At 32.7% G+C, this 23,647-nt stretch overlaps 1 protein-coding gene across 8 annotated transcripts in view; it reads right to left on the minus strand.

Moving 5' to 3' along the window:
* LOC114337108 (cyclic AMP response element-binding protein B) overlaps positions 1 to 22,935 on the minus strand; it is a 138,848-nt gene extending 115,913 nt beyond the window's left edge. For 5 of the 8 annotated variants that reach the window (XM_028287504.2, XM_028287501.2, XM_028287500.2 and 2 more), the window contains exon 1: positions 22,801 to 22,935. The gene's annotated coding sequence lies outside the window, so the exon portion shown is untranslated. Of the gene's footprint in view, positions 1 to 4,980; positions 5,130 to 22,800 lie in introns of those variants that run through there. The other 3 variants (XM_028287498.2, XM_050642990.1, XM_050642989.1) reach the window with 3 other exon arrangements.
* Positions 22,936 to 23,647: the final 712 nt, after the last annotated feature.

A 23,647-nucleotide genomic window follows, 5' to 3' on the forward strand; every position in this document is an offset into this window, starting at 1 on the left:
TAAGTTTATTTTTTAACCAGGAGGAGTAAACTAAAAAGACAGATTCACACCCAAGAAAGTCACTAGAATAATAACCAAATACATCTTCTTTTTTGGTTGATCTAGTCGGCCCTCAACGGTAATCATAAATATTATATTAAATTAATACGTTGCTAAAGAGTTACAACAAAAACAACTGCTTTTTATATAAAAACAGACTTTAACAATCTAAAAATTAAAGGAATAGGCTTTTCATCGATTGTCATTTGTTTTGAGCTTCTGTCATGTGTCACATAATATTAATATATCTATGTCATACGTCTTTGGTTTGTATCATTGGCAATACCAATAACGTATGACATAGATATATTAATATTAGACGACACATGACAGAAGCTCGAAACAAATGACTGTGAATGAAAAGCCCTATAACACAAAACACATAAATCGCCGATATAACTTAATTAACCTATGAAATGTCACTAGTGTCAAAATTTGATAAATGTCATTAGTGTCAAAAATTTATAACAGTGGAGTAAACTTGCCTGCCGTTGGACCAATTACAAACAAGCAACACAGCGCGGTAAATTTGAATCACTCCTCTTGGTTAAAAAACAAACCATAGTAATATTCTAGCAAATTGACATAGTTACAGTTCTGTAACACACAAGATCTCACAACCTCTAGTTTTGTTTAAAACATTAGTTAACCATTGCGCATCGATTGCAAAATAGAGCCTTGATTAAACTGCATACCATTGATTACCATGGCTGCCGATTTGGGAGGGGCGTGAGTGGTTTTCCATTCCCGCTCATGGTTACTTAATTTCACTCACGCCCGATCACGCATGTGAGATGCTAAATTGAGTCCCGTTCAGAAACAAGTGATCCACGTGTCAAATTTAATGCAAATGTAAATATAAAATCGACGTATGTCGGAGCGTTTTGTTTAATCCAATATTTGATTTTTTCTTGACTTTGGAACTGTATTTTACGTATATGATTTCAAAAATAATACCGATAAGGCGTCCAATCTCTTAAAAAACTTTTTTTAGTAAAACTACAAACTCCAAACACAAATTGCAATTGGTATTTAACCCGGCACCTGCCACGTGGGGTGCTACCAGCACCCCATAAGACATTTTTATTAAATATTTGGTATTTCAAGTTTGGTAACCGAGCTGTGCGTCATAGTAGCTTTCTATAATATTATATAGCATGTATGTGTTAGTTGTTTGAAGTGGTTATTTAGTGTCATTCTGAACTTATAGCTCTAAGTCGAATTGGGGTGTCATCATCTGGCACTTTAAGTTTTAAATTTTTTTTTTGTATTTTTGATAAACAGGTCAAATTTACATTTTTTATTGAAATAACTGATTTAAATTATTAATATAGACTCTATACTCACTAAATCTTAATTTTTTTAGATATTTTACTTGACTTCATTTATTATGACTTGGTACTTGCTAATTTGCTTATAACACCTTTTTCATTTTATTTTTCAACTTTTATAACATATTAGTGGCTAATAAGTTAATAAAACATGTTTATTTATATTCTTGTGTTACTCAACACATTATTTTGTTTTTTAAACAAGTAGATCACAGACAATTGTTAAGGGGTGCTGTGAGCACCCCACGTGGCAGTTGGCGCCTTGCAAAGCCACGTGGCAGGTGCCGGGTTAAAAATAATCGTCAGTTTGCCGACGTTTTCTTGGGCTGTTCTAATCTTGACAATCTTTGTTCGTAAATTGGGACTCTAAAATAGTTTCTAACCTAGCCTTTACTAAACTTATTCCTAACATGCATCTGTTTTGTCCCACTGAGAAATTTGATTGGTCTTAAAATTTGGGTCTATAAAGCCACGCAATGTAAGTCGTGAGGTTGAAATCGGTTTTTCAATGCAATTGTTGTTTGTATTTTAAATTTCTTGACCAAATCTAAATTTTTAGGTTTCGGTTGGCAATACTTATTAAGCTTTTTCTGCCATAAAACATAGGTATATGTTTAATTTGGGATGTAAATCTGAATTTAAATTTTCAGAACATTCTCCAAACAGATCTAAACAATCAGTTAAAGATTTCAGTGTGACAAGGTTTTATCCACCTAGTCTTCTAATTTAGTCCCTTTCAATTATTAAATTCTTAATTTCTACATAATAATATACATTTTGAAGCCTAATTAACATTGTATATATTCAATTCCATCTCGTCCTTCCCTCTGTTTTAAAGATTGTCAGAGTTTTTGTTTAAAATCATAGTGTTTAAAAAAAGGAGCTGTTAATATGATTAATTTGTTACTAAAACGTCTATACTACACTACTATCACAATAAAAACGCACTAGTAATAAAAAACCAAGACACGTTGAATGTTACGAGGAGCACTCCCAAATCATAATTTACAATGCATATACATTGTAAATCCCAAATCATGATTTACAAAGTTTATACATAGTAAATCATGATTCGGGAGTGCTCCTCGTAACATTCGTATATTGGTTTGTTTGTTTCTAGTGCATCTTTATTGTGATTTTAGTATAGGCATAACTAAATTTAAATTGTTATTGGCACGTGACAGTCTCGTGTAAAGTAGAAGCAACGGTAGAAGTCTAGTGTAAAACGCTAGAACTACATTTGAGCAATTGTCCCTAACAATTATCTTTTTGAAATATCTTCTTCTTTTGCCACATTCAAATTTCCAGACGATAGGGACAAAAAAACTATGTTGTGTATTTTTCTGCATATAAATCTTTGGTAAAAGAAACTTGTAGTGGAACCTGGAAACATGTGGAAAAAACTAAATATCTACCCATAGGAGCTGAGTTATCCAATATCGAACTAGAGGATAATGAAGAAATCACATCCTGTAGTGAATACACGTACCTGGGAGCAATCTTCGATAGAACGGGAAAAGATGATGAGGAAATAAAGAAAAGGGTAACACAAGCTAGAAGAACAATTGGCTGCTTAAATGGAATACTTTGGAGCTCCGAAATAGGAATACAGCGAAAATACAATATCTATGAAACACTTATTAACAGCAGCCTACTTTACGGAGCAGAAACTTCGAGAATAACCGAGAACAACAAGAAAAAATTAGAAGCTGTAGACATGGATGTGTTTAGAAGATCGTTAGGTATATGGTATATACCGTAGGGAAAGAGTTCGAAATGAGGAAGTAAGACGACGAATTGGAATAGATGGTTACTTAACAACAGACATTGAGAGGAAACAGTTGATTTGGTATGGTCATGTTCAAAAAATGGAAGACACAAGATTGCCCAAAAAGATTATGCAGTGGGTACCACCAAACCGCAAAAAACGAGGAAGACCCAAAAAGACATGGAAAGAAGAGGTAACCAAAGCAATGAGTACAAGGGATCTTAGAGATGGCCAATGGGATGATAGAAGGACGTGGAAGTTAGGCATCGGACAACGTCGAAAGACGTTCTAAAACCGATACATATATTATTGTGTATCATTTTATCAATCAAAAACTTTATTTTTTTTATAACGCGGGCACATAAATTTGATACACCCTGTATATTGATTTGTAACTATTTATTAGAAGGTAGCTTTTACGCAGGGGGTTTATCCTTAATGAGTTTTTCCCTGAAGAATTAAAGACATTTGTAAATAAAGTGAAGTGAAAAGACAATTTATTTCGGATTATAATTTTAAAAAGATTGTTTTGTTACGGGAAAGGCAAAATCCACAAATAATTGTAATTATTAGTTTTTAGAAAAATAAGGTAGAGAAATTTGGAATTTTAAGTCCTTTTGTTTAAGCCCAAGAATATTTGTAGAATTTCCGAAAAGTAATTATGATGAGTAGAAGTATTTGTTGAAAGATGCATGGGTTTTTTCGAATGAAAAAAGAGGAATGTGGAGAGAGAAATGTTTCTGATTGGCTTGGAAATTTGGAATGGGGATGAGAGAAGTTTGAATGTTCAGACAGTTTGGAAAAGGAGATTATGATGTGACCGGCATCCGAGAAGAGCAGTCAAAAGTTTTCGTGAGTAGTTCAGAAGCAAGTACTAGTGGTTATTTGATAGTGAAGAGTAGCTGAAAAGTGGAACGAGAGACAAATCAAATTGTGAAGAAATACCTCTTTGATTCTGTAAAGTCCAAGAGACTAAGTTACAAGAACTATAGTTATTAAAATTATTTGTGACACCAAGTAAAAAAGATACTTGGGTCTCAGGAGATTATTATTGTGAGAAAGAGAGGAGAGAGTTTTGGAGTTTATTGAACGAGTACTGGTCAAAAGAGGCCTGGCTCGTGTTTTGGAGAAATAGTTGCTGGTATGCTGCTGGATTGATGCTGAGAACGGAGAGGGCTTTGATTGGTAGCCTAACATAATCAACAAGGAATAGCTGTTTGGGTCAAGAGGAGATATCATTGTGTGTGAATCAAAAAGGTCAGTCAATAACTTATGCGATAGATTTTCTTTATAATCAGAAGTTAAATTTTTTTTGCGTAAAAGCATATGAATTAAGATTCGAACATTTCAAAAATTTAATAGGAAGTATAAGTAGTTTTGCGAATACCTAAATTTGTTTGTTTAGCTTGTTTTATTAATGGTATCAAGAAAAAAGCGATAAATATTTGTTTGAATTAGATTAACTTATATGGTAAAAGTTTCATTTGGACAGTTATGCCCTCAGGATTTAATTGATAAATTTTCAGAGCATTGCTTTTGATAATAAAGGTATTTGTATGTGCTTATTTATGGTATTTCTATTTTTCCTTTTCCTATTTTATCCCGATAAGGATCAACTAAGAGATACTGAAGCCACGAGAAAGGATAAGTATAACCTAAGATAATTTAGTTATTTTTTTATGACAAAAAGGCACCCTGAGATTTTTCTTAATTTTTTTTATGTATGATTTGCGACAATTGAATAATTAATTAAATAAATACTAATTAATATAAAAGTAAGAGAAAGCAGATCATAACAATATATAACTTGTAGTGTCTCTGAGAAGTGATTTTGTAACTTACATTTTATTCTATTGTATTCTCCTGATAAAAAAGTCCTTGAAGTTCTTCTAGAAGCTATGTTTTTCACATCATGTTTACGAAAGTCTACACACAAATTGATTGACGGCTCGATTAGCGACATAAGTCGCGTAACGTAAACGATCTCAACTGATGCAATGGGCGAAGGAGCCTCCAAACGCGAATTGTCATGAGTCACGGTCACAATCTATCATTCAGGGCTGGCCATGCTCACGTACGAGAAGGTTACTCACGGAATTGACCAGTCGTGAAACTCATGATTACACGTAAGGCGAGCAACACTACTGCCGAAAATTTTTGGAAATTATTTTGTTCATTACCAAAATATTTTAAATTAACTAATAGAACTTTGCTTAAAACTTTTGGTACGAAAATATTTTCAATTATCTATGAATGTCATGAAGCCAATTTAATACAGTTATGCCGTATCAGTCATTAATTTTAAAATCAACTTCAGGTATTAACTAACATTTTAAATGCATAAAATGTTAATTTAACCAACTATATAAGGTTTCATTAACAAACAATACAAAATTAAATAAGTTAGAAAATGTTAAATTGTAGCCAGAAAACTATCAATTGCTTGGTCTAGCAATGGGCTCTGCTTTTTCTCCATTATTAGCGAATATATTTAAGGAATATTTTGAAATAAATATTATATTATTTCTAAAATTTAAAAGCAAATTTAAAACCTACAGTAGGAGGAGATATGTACATGATGTGTTCTCAACATGGTCTCATGGATCAGAGCTGTTGGACACATTAATATAATAGAACACAATAGAGCTAAATAATATAATATAAAAGATAAAGAAGAGACTATTTGCACACTGGCTTCAATGAATTTTCAGTTTTTACTAGGAAAATTTGTAACCACAACAGCTATCCTAATATTACAATGAGTCCAATAGGATACAATTGTTGTAGAGGTATTCTTAGATTTTTCAAGTTATTTTAAAAATTAGAATTTAGTCTAACCATGTTTTATGTATCAGATGATGGGATGTACAAAGCTTATCAAGTGCCAACAACAGACTTTGACAGATCTTTATAAATAACTGTAGTCATACAAATTTCCTAACCAGATCCCCAAAATATTGGAGCTAATAGCAGTAAATCTCCATTTAATGGCATAGTACATTTGGTTGTATTTATTACAGCACCTTTTTGCAAATAGAAATGAAACTCTTCAAAATATTGGCTATCATCTGAGTTTAAAGTAAAATAGAAATTCGATAGACTTAAAAAAACCTCACAAGTGGAAGTGAGTTGGCTAACCTTTTATGATTTATTGTCTCTAGAATGGTTAACTCAGGACATGGGCACCCATGGGCAGGGGGGACGTGCCCCCTAGCTTTTTGGGTGCTTTAAACTATATATGGTTATCCAAAGTATACAAAATATAGTGTGCAACATCTTCGTCTGCCCCCCCCCTAAAAATTTTTATATGGGCGCCTGTGACTCAGGGAAAGCATTGTTCCTATCATGTGGATTTTCTGAAAATTTTTAAGTAGGGCACTGTAGATGTTCCAACATTAGTTTCACTCTAGTCCTTTTTAATAGGTATATTTGATAAGGTTTAGAGTCTATTTCCGAGATTATGAAGTGGGTTGTTGGGTTATCTAATTTTTATTTTCCTCAGTTTCTAGAGTTATTTGTCTGCATGTATTAAACAAGATAATACTCATATTATCCAATATTATATACAGTGATGAGCGCACTAATAACCGGCAAAATAACGCAAAAGATGGAAAACATAATACAATGCGAAACAAAAAGAGATGAAACTAGTGGAGATGGAAATTATCGTTATAAACATATAAATAAATAATTAACATTACATAGTTTCCCACCTTTAGACGTCTGTGACAGGAATAATTTATAAAATTCTACTGTCACAGTGACAGCTGTCATACTCCTCTGATACGTCTAAAGATGGGAAACTACGTAATGTAATGTTGATTTATACGTTTATAACTATCATTTCCACCTCCACTAGTTTCATCTCTTTTTGTTTCACAATGTATTATGTTTTCCATCTTTTGCTCTATTTTGCCGGCTATTAACACGCTCATCACTGTATATAGTGGCTAAACACCCCTTTAGGGGTTACGCAGCTTAAGCTCTCTAGATCTATGTTTTGAGGTAGAGCAGTCCTCATGTTCTTTATTTAATTTTCTCAGTTATTTTTCTCCACTTTTCTTATCTCCAGCTTTTCCTTTCCATTGTCGTATAGCCGCCTTGTTGAGATCATTTACTACTTCTTGTAACCATGTAGATCTTGGTCTTACACGTCTTCTTTTGCCAGCTGGTGTCCATTCCAATGTTGAGAATATCGTCGTAGTTGATCCTGATCTCTTTATGTGTTGTAGCCATTTTGCTCTTTGCTGTTTTATTTTCCACACTAGATCTTTCTTAATTTCTTCCCGTAGTTCAAGGTTCGTTCTTTGTCTAAAATCATTGTCATTTATTTTTATTGGTCCTAATATTGCTCTTAGTATTTTTCTTTCTTGTATAAGGTTTTCCTCTTGTTTTTTGTCATGCTAAGGGTTTCGGCTGCATACATCATCGTCGGTCGAATTATTGTTTTGTTTACTTACTTAAGCCGTCCTCTTGTACCTTACGGTGTCGAGGTAAGTGGAGAAATGAGACGTCTCCATGCCTTTCGGTCGGTAGCTAGTCTTTCTGCTTCTCTCCACCCAATATTTCTTTTTCCGCAAGCCTTTCCAATATTTGCATTCCACGTTCTTGCTGGCCTGCCTCTTCTTCGTTTGTTGTCAGATGCCGCTTTCCATACCCTCTTTACAGTTCTACCTTCACTCATTCTCGCCATATGTCCGAACCACGATAACTGTTTCGTTTCAAGTCTGTCTAAGGTCCTTCCAACACCGCACCTTTCACGTATGTCTTCATTTCTTATACGATCACGTCTGGTCACCCCGGATACCGCACGTAAATATCGCATTTCGCATGCTTGGATTTTACTACGGATGTTGTCGTTCACTGTCCACGTTTCACTACCGTAGAGTAGCACCGGCTCGTATACGGTTTGAAATACTTTCATTTTTGTTTTCAGGCTTACTTCTTTCTTCCTAATAAAACTTTTATTTAGTGCATAGTATAATTTTGTTGCACTCATTACCCTGCTGTTTATTTCTGGTTCTATATTTCCTTGCCCATTCATTGTTGATCCTAGATACTTGAAGTCCTCAACTTGTGTAATGGTCTCATTATTCAACTTAACATTTATATTTTCTTGTGTTTTCGATATTACTAAAGCTTCTGTTTTTTCAATATTTAGGCTACGGCTCCACGGGCGGGAAATTGACGCTAGCAGTAGCGGGAAAATTACGGCAGCAGCACAGCTGTAAAATCTTGGCTCCACGAGAACGACAATTTACAACATGCATAGCGCCGCATCTGGCCGCATCTTGGTTTGTAGTGGTTTCATGCAGAGTCGGCGATAAAGGGCCTGCGATGGATGCACTGCAGGCGGGCGCTCTTATTTGACGAGCGACAAGACACAATACTGCAGTTGAACAGTGGATTGTGGATTCAGAAATCGGCTAGTTGAACCCCAGAATTTTATAATCCGTCTTTACAATAGCCGAGTTGATTTCCGAAGATGGGTAAATTGATTCCCGTTGCCATCTGGGGCTTGGTCGGTGTACTTAATGTTTTCTAGGAATGAGAAAACAATAAATTATTTTATAACATATAGTTTTGTTACAAAAATGTATACCTATATATTTATAATAAAAAATATATCCTACATTGACATGCTAAATCTATGCTAAGGTATTTAAATGCCAGTCTAGGGGTATTATGTACGTTTTTGTCTATTTGGCAATAAGAAGAAAACCAAAGGTACTATCCCTTGCAAGATAATTCGGATGGAATTCCCCAGATTTTTTTGTGCTTGATATCGGCCCAGTCTCTTAATCTGGGGAATTCCATTCGAATTATCTTGCAATGGAGAATATATATAGACCATGGACGGAGAGCATTTACTTAAAAGAACTTTGGGCAATATTCAAAAGTTCCATCTATATTCATAAATGGTGTCCAAACCTGTTAAAAATTGTAAAATGCTGTTACAGGAAAACATAATAGTTTGGTTTTCTATGTCGTTTACCATTAGAAAATCCTCGTTTTTGTTGGTTTTCACCTAGAAATGTTTTAATGTTTATGAGTTTCTTCCATACTTTTTGGTAATTTAGGCAGAAGAGATCGTCGGGCGTTATACATATTTTCGGACCAATTCCACATCTTTGGTAGTCAAGGTACTAATATCGCCATTTCGTAATTCCTCATGCAAAATTTTCATATCACCCATTTTCATAGGTCCACTGACATCTTCTACAGTCTTTCGCTTCAAGGAGTTACTTAACATTTGACGATTGAGCACATCTTCGTTTAATTCACAATGATTGTGGTCATCCATAATTTCCGTCACTACGTTATCCCCTTGGGTTTTTAAAAATGCTTTACATTTTTCTTTTGTCTGCGCACAAAAAAATCAACGCTTGTCATCATGCCGTCATTTTTTAAAGATTTGTGAAAACGCTATTTAAAGCCATTCCTGAGAAGACTAATAAATATTTTTGAAAAAAATAAACGCAGAATTAAATATTACAGTATTATCGAGGGTCAAAAGCCCCTGAGACCTTCTATGTTTATTTTAATAAGTCACAGGGGTAAAAAAAATGAAACTTCCTGTTTATTCTAAGGACTTTTAGCCCCCCGTATTAATGTAATCTTTCATTCTGTGTTTAAATTTTTCAAAAATACTTATTGGTTTTCTCAGGATTTAAAAAAAAATGAATGCGTTTAAAAATATTTCGATCAAAATTTTGCGCCTACGGTCTCAAATAGGGTTAAAGTATTATCCATTTTTGTAATCAGTATTTCAAAAGCTTTTAAATGAGGTGTCACATGATGTACTTTCCCATTTAAAAAAATCAAAGTTATGTCTGTCACCTGAAGAGGCATCGCGTAAAGTTCGAAACATTGATGCTATATTATACTATGATTATTTTAAAAATCGACCTGTCCCAGTGTTTTGCTTATGTGCTAAAAATAAATAAGTTAATAAGGGGGTAACACTTATTCGAGCGCACTGTATGTATTACATTTTATATTTGATTATCATAAATGCATAAGCAATAAAATAATTACAAATTAAAAGCTATTCCCGGGATTCAATTCGACCATCTAAATATTTTGACCCTTCTTAATTTAGATATTTACCTCCGCCCCTGTAAATTACTGTAAAAATGGGTCTGGACTTATCCATCTGCGACATGACCTTGACGACGCGTCTTTTACCGATCTTGAGCGATAGTTTACAGCATCGTGGAGCCGCCCAGTATTATCGTTGTTGGTTTCATTTATCACTCTTCATTTTGCTGCTACTGCTAGCGTCAATTTCCCGCCCGTGGAGCCGTAGCCTTATTCTCATCCCAAATTTCTTAAAGGCTTCATTCCAAACATTCACATTTACTTGCAAGTCTTTTTCTGATTTTGCCACAATAACCAGGTCATCAGCATATATCAACTCTGACACGCAAACTTGTCGAAGTTTATACACCCCAACCCTAGTTCTTTTTACCTTACCCCTGCATTCTTTTGCAATTTCGTCCATTAGAGTGATAAATAACAAAGGACTCAGAACACCACCTTGTCTTACACCTGTCCTTGTGTAGAATTCAAGAGATGAGCAATTGTTCGTTCTTACATTATTACGTGTACATTTATATATACTCTTTATTGCTTGGATTAACTTCGGTTTCACATTTCTACGGTTTAATATTTCCCAGATCTTGTTGTGGCGCCCGATCAAATGCTTTTTCCAAGTCCACAAAACAGAGATACAACTTACTGTTATGCTCTAGGGCTTTTTCTGATAACTGTCTCACCGTGAATATGAGATCGGTTGTACCTCGCCCTGGCCTAAAGCCGCATTGGCTGTCATCCAGTGTGGCCTCGATCTTTTCTCGCAGCTTTTTCTCTAGTATTATTTCGTAGATTTTACTAGCAACTACCAACAATGATATTCCTCTATAGTTAGAACACTTATGTTTATCGCCTTTTTTGTGTAATGGTAGAATAGTTGCAAGCGTCCAATCTCTAGGTATGCATCCGGTACGCCAACAGCTCCTTATGATCTTCCATAGTAATTGTAATCCTTCTCCTTCCATATATTTAATTAGCTCAGCCTTAATATTATCCTGTCCTGCAGCCTTGCCATTTTTTAATTTTAAAATTGCTTCCCTGTATTCTTCGTATGTTATGTCATCATCATCTTGTTGTTCATTTAAATTGTACTCCTCCCTGTCATTCTCTATTTCGTTGTTGTCTCCCATTAATAACTCCATAAAATGTTCTCGCCATCTTTCGGTAATCTCTTCATTTTTTAATAATATGTTACCATCTTTGTCCTCTAAACCTGTTAGTCCGTTTGATTTTTTTTGTCTTAGATTTTTTAAAGTCCTATAAAGCAACTTCGCATTCCCCTTACTATCACTTTCCATTTTATTTCCAAATTCTTCCCATTGTCGATTCTTAGCTTCTTTAATTTTATTTTTAACCAGTATTCTCTGTTCCTTATATTCTTGAGAATTACTTTCACTTTTATTGCTTATATACTTTTTCCACAATTTTTTCTTCTTCTAAACTTCCAATTTTATGTCATTATTCCACCAAGCTGTACCTTTCAGATATCTTCCTTTCGTTACCCCACATACTTTACTCCCAGTTGCGTACACCAGCTCCTTAAAAATGTTCCATAATATTTCTATATCCTCCTCATTTTTCCAATTTGTTTTTCGTATTTCTTCATTTAATTTACGACATGTAATTATTGTTTTGTATATCTTCATTTTCGATTTCTTGCTCAATAATTTATTTTTAGTAATTTTTTATTTGCATGGAAACTCTTATTTGCTGTAATAATCCTTTTTTGATTTCTGTTTCTCTTTCTCCATTGTTTGTTACTAATATTCCCAAATACTTAAATTTTTCGACTTCTTCAAAAATGTATTCTCCTACTCTAATCTTTTTGTTTTCAAAGTTTCTGTCAAATCTCATTATTTTTGTTTTTTCTTGGTTCATTTTTAATACCTTTACTTTTCCTTCTGTTACCATTTCGTTCCATTGTTTTCCTATTTTTTGTTATTAGCACAATATCGTCAGCGTATGCTATTATTTGTCCTCTCGTTCTGAGGGTGCCTTTGTTGATCCTGACGATGTATTCTAGGGCAAGATTAAACAGAGTTGCTGATAACGAATCTCCTTGTCTAACCCCTTTATTTATGGCAAATTCTTCTGTGTCTCCTACTTGATTTTTATACTTACTACAGTTCTACTCATTGTCATCTTTATTAATCTTCTTAATTTCTTCTGTATTCCCATTTCTTTTAGATCTACCATTAATTTTGATCTTTTTATTGTATCAAATGCTTGCTGAAAATCTATAAAAAGCAGTTCAATTTCTATTTTATATCCATGAGCTTTTTCCATGATTTTATATGCTGTGTTTAATAGCGTCAGTCCTATGTAGTTACACATCTGTTGGTCTCCTTTTTTATGAATCGTGATAATTTGTCCTTTGTACCATTCTTCAACCAATATTGGTCTGTAGGTCTTGCCTTGGACCTTGTATGTTAATCTCCTGAACTGCTTAGTAGCTAAGTTTAATATTTATATGTTTAATAGATGAGTCTTTATACAGATTCTGGTTTTATGATTATACATATTATACAGTGCGTCCATAAAGTAACGCATAAATTCATTAATTCGTAAACCGGCAACTTTGAGAAAAAATCCCGAAACAGGTCGATTTTTATTTCTAAATTACAATTTTTTAGCATATATATCATACTAGTGACGTCATCCATCTGTGCGTGATGATGTAATCGATGATTTTCTTAAATAAAAATAGTGGTCATGTGATAGCTCATTTGAAAGGATATTCAATTCTCTATTAAAAAATATAAACATTAATATAATTATTTATACGGAGTGTTCAAAAAAAAAATTTAATCAAATTATTTGAGACAAAAAGAAGAATATTATGTAATTTATTTAATTCAAAATACGTTTTCCTGTTGTCAGAAAACTGGAAAAAGTGTTGATTTGACAAATAAATATTCTTTTTTACTTAAATTCAATGTTAAAGCTGCCACCCACCTGCCTCATAGCAGTTTGAACATATTCGTTTAAGCGAAAATCAATGTTTATTTTTCAAATAAACATTTTTTTTAGTTTTCTTACAATAAGAAAACGTATTTTGAATTAAATAAATTACATATTCTTCTTTTTGTCTCAAATAATTTAATTTAAATTTTTTTTTGAACACCCTGTTTAAACAATTATGTTAACGTTTATATTTTTTAATAGTGAATTGAATTGCCTTTCAAATGAGCTATCACATGACCCCTATTCTTATTTGAAAAAATCATCGATTACGTCATCACGTCCAGATTGATGACGTCACTAGTATGATACATATGCCAACAAATCGAAATTTAAAAATAAAAATCGACCTGTCTTTTATTTTGTGAATAAACAATAGAAGCCGACATTTTTGGGTTTTTTGTTGATCTCCATTTTTAAACCACCCTTCTAGCATTCACAAAAAAGATTGTGCATTGTGATGATTTCACCATATATTTCTGCATTGTGAACCACAAAAGTATTATTATCTGGATATTGCAAAAGGTAGTAATTTGTTCCTTAAACATTGCTCTTTTTTTAATTATTAAGCTATTTTATATATTTGAATAAAAAATCCGCAAAAATACAGACAGAATAAGCAATATGACGTAAATACATGCAGTATATTACAAAACTAAGAAAATAAAGAGAGAAGAGAAGCAATTATTGGCTTCTAACATTTAAAACATTGAAACAAATAACACAATTTGTATAGTTATGGTAAAAGTGATGATAAATATCAAAGTACAGTGGAACCTCGATAACTCGGATTAATCGGGACCGCGGCCGATCCGGGTTATCGAAAATCCGAGATAACCGGAGAATATGGTAAAAATTAATAAAATACGGTATACTTGATAAACTCCGTTAGAATTGAAATAACATGAAATATATTTATAAATATGCACAGTACCTACTCATTAAAATTACTAAAAAAACACCAAACACAAACGTAAGCAAACGGAAGCGAACAATACAAGACACACAATACAGTCACAACGATGTAATGTTATTTAAGAACAGTGAAAACTAAAGACCATTGTTTATAAAAGAATTTTTTAAATAGTCTTTCCTAAACAATGCTAAGACAGTTTGAAATAAAAAGGAATAGGTATTTTTACTACAGACAGGTGGCTGTTGTTTCTGCGGCGTGTGCTATGAGTCATTTTTAATATCGTATAGTTCAAATTACACACATACACATTATCTCTTAAATATTATATTACATACATTTTTATTGTTGAAAGGTTTGTCTGATAATTAACTATTTTGATGGGAAATAAGCCACAATTAAATTGAAAAATACAAAATATTGAAAATCAAAATGTTTATCTGATGAAAATCGGTCCGGGTTATCGGGGGCCGACTTATCGGGGTTCCACTGTAATTGGTTAAAGAAATAGCTGGCTCTAAAATAAATGACGTAATAATGAGATAACACCCTGGCAAAAGACAATAAAGTGTGTTTAATATGGGTGTCAGTCAATCAGCCACAATAAGAACAAATCTTGGAGATGAACCAACGGAAGCGATCCAGATTCTACGAGGCGTTAGACAAGGATGTATACTTTCACCTATATTAAATCTAACCTATATTCAGAAGAAATATTTAGTGAAGCCTTGGAAAATTGCGAACATGGGATACTCCTAAATGGAGAACGCCTAAACAACATTCGCTATGCAGAGGACACCATTATTTTGCAGACAGTTTGAACAGTTTACAGCAACTAATAAACAAAGTTTATTATGCTGACGGATCCGAAGATGTAGAAATACGAAAGAGAATAACGCAGGCAAACAGAGCTTATTTTGCCCTCTTCCATATATTTCAGTCTAAAAAGTCCACAGAAAGACAAAGATGAGAATATATAAAACCTTAATTCGACCAATAGCATGCTATGGCAGTGAAGCATGGGTCCTGAAAGAAACATCCAAAAACAAACTCGACACATTCGAAAGGAAAATAGTGAAGAGAATACTAGGACCTGTGAGGGAAAACAGAATCTTCTGAAGCTGATACAACAACGAGCTTTATCAACTTTATAAGGAAACATCCCTGTCAGACTTCATTGAATACAAATATTGCAATGGACCGGACATGTGATAAAAATGGGAGAGCATAGGCTACCAAAAAGAGCATTGAATGCTAGAATGCAGGGAAAGAGGCCTGTTGGAAAGCCAAGAAAACGCTGGAAGACACAGTAAACAGGGACGCACAAGCCCTTTTAGGAGTCCGTGTATGGAGAAGAGCAGCCACAGACAAGCAAGGGTGGAGGCAAAAAATAAAGGAGGCCAAGGCTCAATTTTGTAGTGCCGTAGAAGAAGAAAAATAAACAAAGTAAATGAAGTAAGTGAAAGATTTGGACTACAAGTAAACACATCAAAAACTAAATTTATGGTCATCAGCAAAAATAAAATTAGAGACACCCAACTGCTTATCAAGAATAGACCAGTGGACCGAGTAAAACAGTATACCTATCTTGGAACAGTAGTAAACGAACAATGGGATCTCTCACAAGAAGTAAAATGTAGAATAGAGAAGGCTAGGAGTGCATTCAATAACACGGCCAAACTCTTTAAAAGCCACAACCTAAATCTGTAGATAAAAGTAAGGCTCCTACGATGATATATCTTCTCAATATTATACTACGGAATTGAATCCTGGACACTCACTGAAGCGATGGGTAAAAAACTTGAAGCCATCGAGATGTGGCTATACAGGCGAATCTTAAAGATATCATGGACCAATGATACTGTATTACGAAGAATGGGGAAAAAAGGGGTGATGTAGACCATAAAAAAGAGAAATTTAAAATATCTCAGACACATAATGAGAAACAGCACTAAATACAGATTACTGAAAGTAATTCTTCAAGGCAAAGTATTCGGAAAGCGAGGATTCGGGAGAAGAAGAATATCATGGTTAAAGAACCTTAGGAAATGGTTCTCCACACCAACAACTAATCTATTTAAAGCATCAGTTAATAAAATAGTTATATGCCAAAATGATGGTCAATATTCGAAACGAATAGGCACCAAAAGAAGAGAAGAAGAATGTGGGTGCCGGGTCATGAAAGGGTGCATGGGATTGAACTAGCAGATCTGTTGGCAAAACAAGGTCTGAGAGAAACTTTTGAAGGCCCAGAATCTTTCTGTTGCTATGAAAAACGAAGTTCACAAATGGCTGATAAGGAATCATAAAAAAAATAGAGAGCCACTCAAGAGCAAATACAGACTAAAAAATAATCAAGAATATTGATAAAAAGCTCTCAAACAATATGATGAACCTCAATGATATAAGGAAGGAATTCACTGGTCAACTAAGGTTTAAACTAGAAGAGATCCTAAAACTACCAATAAGAAAACTGTTGGCCTTCGTTGAGGATACAGAACTTATTAGAGTTATGTGTCCTCAAAATAAAATAAGTGGTTCTATAATAAATCCGAAAAGCGGAATGTAGCAGCAGAAAACGAAAAATGTAAAATAGAAGCAGCACTACAGAAATGAATATTTGTTGGTAATAAAGGATCAAAATAAATATTAATTTTAGTTATACAAATGCATAAGGAAAACAACTAATGGGACAACAATAATAATATTGGAACTTACACAAACATTTAGGGGGTTTAAGAGAACAAAAGCCCCATAAAATTTTTATGTAAACATATTAAAAAAGAAGCTGCACCCCGATAAAAACTGGCTTGTAGAAAAAATACTAAGAGGCAAAAAAGTTTTAAACATTGTGTTTAACTAATGGTACAACATTAACAATGGTAATTTAATTGGAACATACACAAAAGTTTAGGGGGGGTTAAGTGAACAGAACCCCCTTAAAATTTTTATGGGGTATAAAAATTTCACTGTTTTTTTTTAAGATTTTCCTGCCATAAGAATGCTGTAAGTCCATTTTCAATAAAAAATCTGTAATAGTTTTCAATACATTGGAAAAATATCGATTTTCATTTTGTAACTTCAAAGGGTTGTAACTTTTTTTAAATTGAAGTATTTTTGGTCGCAGAATATGTGTATTAATGTATGACCTGCCTTTTTGTTACGTCCTGTATATTATAGGTAGTATAGCTCCTCGTGTATTACAAGCTCTATACAACATCACTACAAGAGAATGAAAACATATTTCAATATTAAAATATAGCGATGAGCACGCTAATAACCGACAAAATAACGCAAAAGATGAAAAATATAATACATTGTGAAGTGAAAAGAGATGAAACTATACTAAATTTATAATCAAGATGCAGTAGAAATAAACAAACCAAGACATGTTAAATGCTACTAGGGGCACTCCCGAATCATAATGTACAATGTATACAGGGTGTTAGTAAATAAGTATGAAAAATTTTAAGGGCTAATTCTACATGAAAAATTAATGCCAGTTTGCTCTATAAACATATGTCCGCAAATGCTTAGTTTCGGAGATACAGGGTGTTGAAATTTTTATTTCAAACTGCCAATTTATTTATTGCTCTAAGACCAGTTGAGCTATGAAAATGAAATTTGGTGAGATTTAGGAGGTAGTTATTATGAATTTTATGACATACAATTAAGAATTTTGTATTCATCATTGGCGCGCCTACGGGCAATGGTCTGAATTATTTTAAAGAAAAATATAGTACGCCACTGAGATATTTCGAATTAGAAATTATTTTTAAATTCCACATCTAATTTATGATAAAAAACCTTTCTTGCCTTTTTTTCATATGATGCACCGTTTTTATGCAGAAAAATAAAACATCTTGGCGCATATTTTTCATTTCTTAATACATGGTCAAGAACTATCCAATATAATAATACTAAACTAGAACAATAATAGAAGATATTACTAATACCATTTCAATTAAGTGCAAAGCTGCAAGAAATGTTTAAAATAATCTCCTTTACAGGTAACAGAAGAATTTTATATTTATCATTGCCGCGCGTACGGGTAATGGTCTGAATTTTTTTAAGAAAAAAATAGTACACCACTGAGATATGTCAAAATAAAAATAATTTTTGAATTCCTCCTTCAATTGACGACAAAAAATCTTTCATGCCTTTTTTGCCGTTTTTATGCAAAAAAATTAAATATCTTAACGTTTACAAATTATTTGAACTAAGTTTCTATGCATATGGAAACTACCTCAAATACTTGGTAAGCTTTAAGATGTTTTATTTTTTTCTATAAAACGGCGCCTCGTATGAAAAAAAGGCAAGACAGATTTTTTGTTGTAAATTGAACGAGGAATTCAAAAATGATTTTTAGTTTGACATATCTCAGTGGCGTACTATTTTTTTCTTCAAAAAATTCAGACCATTACCCGTACGCGCGCCAATGATGAACATAAAATTCTTCTGTTATCTGTAAAGGAGATTATTTTAAACATTTCTTGCAGCTTTGAACCTAGTTAAAATCTTATTAGTAATATTTTGTGTTACTATTCTAGTTTAGTATTATTATATTGGATAGTTCTTGATGATGTACTAAGAAATGAAAAATAAGCGCCAAGATGTTTTATTTTTCTGCATAAAAACGGTGCATCATATGAAAAAAAGGCAAGAAAGGTTTTTTTATCATAAATTAGACATGGAGTTTAAAAATAATTTTTAATTCGAAATATATCAATGGCGTACTATTTTTTTCTTTAAAAAAATTCAGACCATCGCCCGTAGGCGCGCCAATGATGAATACAAAATTTTAAATTGTATGTCAAAAAATTTGTAATAACTACCTCCTAAAACTCACCAAATTTCATTTTCATAGCTCAACTGGTCTTAGAGCAATAAATAAAGTGGCATTTCTCCGAAACTAAGCATTTGCGGACATATGTTTATAGAGCAAACTGGTATTAATTTTTCATGTAGAATTAGCCCTTAAAATTTTTCATATTTATTTACTAACACCCTGTATACATTGTAAATCAAGGAGTACGGCAAGGTGATGATCCATTATCATCTTTAATGTTTAGCATAATATTGGAAAAGGTTATACACGAAGCAAATATTAATAGAACAGGTCTAATACATCATAAGAAGCACCAGTGCTTAGCATTTGCTTAGCATTTGACAACCTGGTAATATTGGCTAGGAGCAAAGCAGAACTGATGGAAACAGCCCAGAAGCTCGAGGAGAAAGCGGTGACCAAAGGATTACATTATCAACAAAAAAAAATCAAAATATATGGAATGGTCAAACAAACAATTTACTCAGAGTCAATACATAGGTAACGATGAAAACAACAAAAGGAATCCAATATAAATTCGAAGTGGAAAGGTTTGAATACTTAGGAAGTATTTTCACAAGGGACTCTATATCCAAGAAGAAATATGTAGAAGAATTATGTCAGGTAACTGTGCCGTATATGCTCTCAACAAGCTGTTGAGAAGTAAAAATATATCCCGATGAGCAAAGTTAAGAACCTACAAAACCGTAATAAGGCTAATCGTAACTTATGCATCTGAGACATAGACTATATCAAAATAACAGCAAGAAATGCTATTTGTTTGGGAGCGAAAAGTGCTGCGCAAAATCTTTGGTGGGAAAACATAAAAGTCAATGGATGCGAAAATAAACAAGGAGCTATCAGAGTTTATCAAGAGCCTAATAAACTAGCAGTAACAAGAGCTTAACGAATTAGATGGCTGGGTCCCTTCCAGAGAATGAGTTCAGTGAGAGTGCCAAAAATGATAATATATAGTGCGTTGGCAGGAAGAAGGGGAAGACCGAAGTCAAGATGGGGCAATGATGGAGGTCAAAGAAGACATGACAAGACTTAACCTAACCTACTGGAAAAGGAAAGCTAACGAGAAGCGAGAATGGAAGAGAATAGTACACCATGCCATGGGCCTGTAGTGCTCATATATTATTATTATTATACATTGTAACTTATGATTCGGGAGGGCTCCTAGTAGAATTTAGCGTGTCTTGGTTTGTTTATTTCTACTGCAACTAGATTGTAACTTTACTATAGTAAAGGTGGAAATTATGAATATATAGTCCAGAGAAATAAGATTTTTCTCGTGACACAACCCACTCCAGGCCGAATCCAAATTTTTTGAATAGTATGGACATCTATAATAATAACCTATATGTTTTCTGCAGCCGATTTTGATGATATACATAGTTATAAACAAATGAAGATCAAAATACGGTAATATTTTTGCACTTTTCGTCTATTACCAAAAAGTTAAGCATTTTAAACAAATTTGAGAGTAAGAAACTCATAAATCATCTAAAAAATTTCAATATGGCGTTCGCTGAATATGTCTGTCCTTATTGGTAGCTCAGAAAATTGCAAAATAAATCATAAATTTTGAGTTTTTATAAATATTCATAACTTATGTAAAAATGAACTTAGAATCTTCTTATTACACGAATTGCTGAGACTTCTTGTGCTTAAATTAGATTTTAAATTCCAAAGCAATTGGTCAAATAGTTTAAAAGTGATTTAATTTGTTTATCCCAAATTCAGTTTTTTTGCAACACTAAAAGTCAGAAAATTATGAGATTACAGTAACACTTCTGACAGTTTATGGAAGAACATTTATACTATTGACTTAATTAAAAAAAAAATGACAAAAAGTAATTTTAAACAGTCAAATTATTTTGTAAAAACACGTCGATTTTTTGCTTACTTATAAACAATTAAAATAACTTTTTAACCATTACCCATAGAAAAATTATTTTTTCATATTTGGAAAGACTAAATTTTTATACACATTTAGAAAAAAAATAATTGTCCTAGGACAATTAGGGACGAAGTTAGCCCCCCATTTTTTTACTTCACATGTTTTTGCAAAATAATTTTGCAGTATTTAGAATTATTTTTTGTCATTTTTTTTTAATAAATTAATAGTATAAATCTTCTTCTTTCATAAACTATCCAAAGTATTAGTGTAACTTCATCATTTTCTGACTTCTAGCGTTGCAAAAAAAATTAATTTGGGATAAACAAATTAAATACCTTTTAAACTATTTGACCAATTGCTTTGAAATTTAGGGTATGATTTAAGCACCAGATGTCTCAGCATTCCATGTAATAATAACGTTCTAAGTTAATTTTTACAGAAGTTATGAATATTTATAAAAACTCAAAATTTATTATTTATTTTGCAATTTTCTAAGCAACCAATAAGGATAGACATATTCAGCGAACGCCATATTGAAGTTTTTTATACGATTTATGAGTTTCTCACTCTTAAATTTGTTTAAAATACTTTTTGGTTGTAGACAAAAAAAGCGAAAATTTATGGTTTTTTTATCTTCATTTGTTTATAACTATGTATATCATCAAAATCGGCTGCAGGTAACATATAAGTTATTAATATAGATGTCTATACTACTCAAAAAATTTGGTTTCGGCCTGGAGGGGGTTGTGTCACCAACAGGATATTTTTTTTCCTTATTTCTCTGAACTAATAAATGTATAAATTAACATTACATTATAGTATTTTTACTACAAAAACGTTACTACGTAGGTCAAAATTTTTGACGTAAGAGAACTGTCAAAACATTAGAATGTGACTTTTCATTATTGCCATGTTTATAATAAACATGACAATAATGAAAGGCACATTCTAATGTTTTGACAGTTCCCTTACGTCAAAAATTTTGACCTACGTAATAACGTTTTTGTAGTAAAAATACTATACATAGTTTCCCACCTTTAGATGTATTGGAGGAGTATGACAACTGTCACTGTGACAGGAGAATTTTATAAAATACTTCTGTCACAGACGTCTAAAGGTGGGAATCTACTAATATGTAATGTAATGTTAATTTATACGTTTATATCGATAATTTCCACCTCTACTAGTTTCATATCCTATTATTTTACTGTATTATGTTTTCCATCTTTTGCATTATTTTGTTGGTTATTAGCGCGCTCACCACTGTATAGGAAACTTGATGAATTCAAATTTCACTCAATCAAAACAAACACAACATAAAATTTGGTGTCTGTAAAAAATAGCAACACTTGAAAATTGCAAATAATACTCTTAAATGAACATAAAAACAACGTTAACAGCGAATATGTTATTGTTTAAATTCAATTTTATGTATTTGTTATGGAAAGCAGATAATAAGAAATGTTTTCCTGTAAGTAGCTTAAGTGTAAATATTGCAAAAGTTATTTTTAAATTTGTTATTTAAATCGATATATAAGTGCGGGAATTAGAACCGGTGATGTAATTATTTACATACATAAAGTAAATGCGCAAATGGAAATTTAAAAAGTTTTTCTCACTTTAAGAAGACTGTCATTCCAAATTGTGAGGTTAAGTATTGAACAGATTCCAAATAATGACCATAGAGATAATGACAACAAAACCCACATAGATGCTCAAACAGTCCATGACAATAAAAAATTTTGGGATTTTTACATCAAATCAACACACTATAAAATCTAAATTTAAATTCAAATGTACAATATGACGCCATATTCCGTACATTTTCAAGTATAGCTTAAAACCCAAAACCGTTTCTTAATATTTTAAAAAGGATAAATAACTAAATTTTGAAAATATAGAAACTTCAAAAGGGTGTCTGGTCCATGTCGGTATGTTATTATTCTTCAGCTGGGTACTTACCAGTTACGTATTCGTCGTCACCAACTTGCTGCAATCGGAGTGGATAAACGGGAGATACGTAGTAGCCACGTCAAAATTTTAGGGCGGTCGTCACTGGACGAGTTCTGAACACAAGTGCGCGTCACAGAAATGGCGGATCACGAGCAAGATATTGGCTTGTCAACAGGGACGGCTTCAAACCCAATGCCCAAACTTCATTCACAAAAGAAAAAATCCTTGTATTTACATCATACACTTTTCATTCGATTTATCGAAAGGAAATGTTTTTATTATACGAAGTTCTCCAGATTTGAGCGTTATTTTAATTAAAAATACTGTATGGAGGAAGAAATTGCCCTAAGTTAGTTGTGCTAAGATTTCAGGGTCTTTTGATTGGTTGCGTTGCTCCGGTAATCATCTTTTCTCAAGTGAATCTTACTTACTCTAACTTGGAATTAATGAATACAACTAAGTCAAAAAATACATCGTGGGCGTACTGGGAAAATCCACTAACTCACAAAAGTAGTTTTGAGAAAAACGTATTTAAACATTAAGTATTATACCTAAATACCTTATGGATTACCTCTAAAAAAATCGGGTATACGCTGTGAGCTCGTACGTAGAGGGGATATTTACAAATTTGCAAGCGCCAGTAGTGGCAAGTCTGTAAACGTTTACCGGAAATTTGACATAAATGTCAAAGTGATTAATTTAAAATTAAAAGTAAAAACATTAATTATAAAAAATATTAGTTGGTCAAAGCTGTGGTATATATTTTTACCTTAAATATACTTACGTTTTAAATACTGAATTTAAGTTTTTTTAATGTTCCGTAATATGTAATTATAAATTAATCTATTAATCTTAG

This window comes from Diabrotica virgifera, chromosome 2, assembly GCF_917563875.1.
Source record: "Diabrotica virgifera virgifera chromosome 2, PGI_DIABVI_V3a".
NCBI classification, from domain to species: domain Eukaryota; kingdom Metazoa; phylum Arthropoda; class Insecta; order Coleoptera; family Chrysomelidae; genus Diabrotica; species Diabrotica virgifera.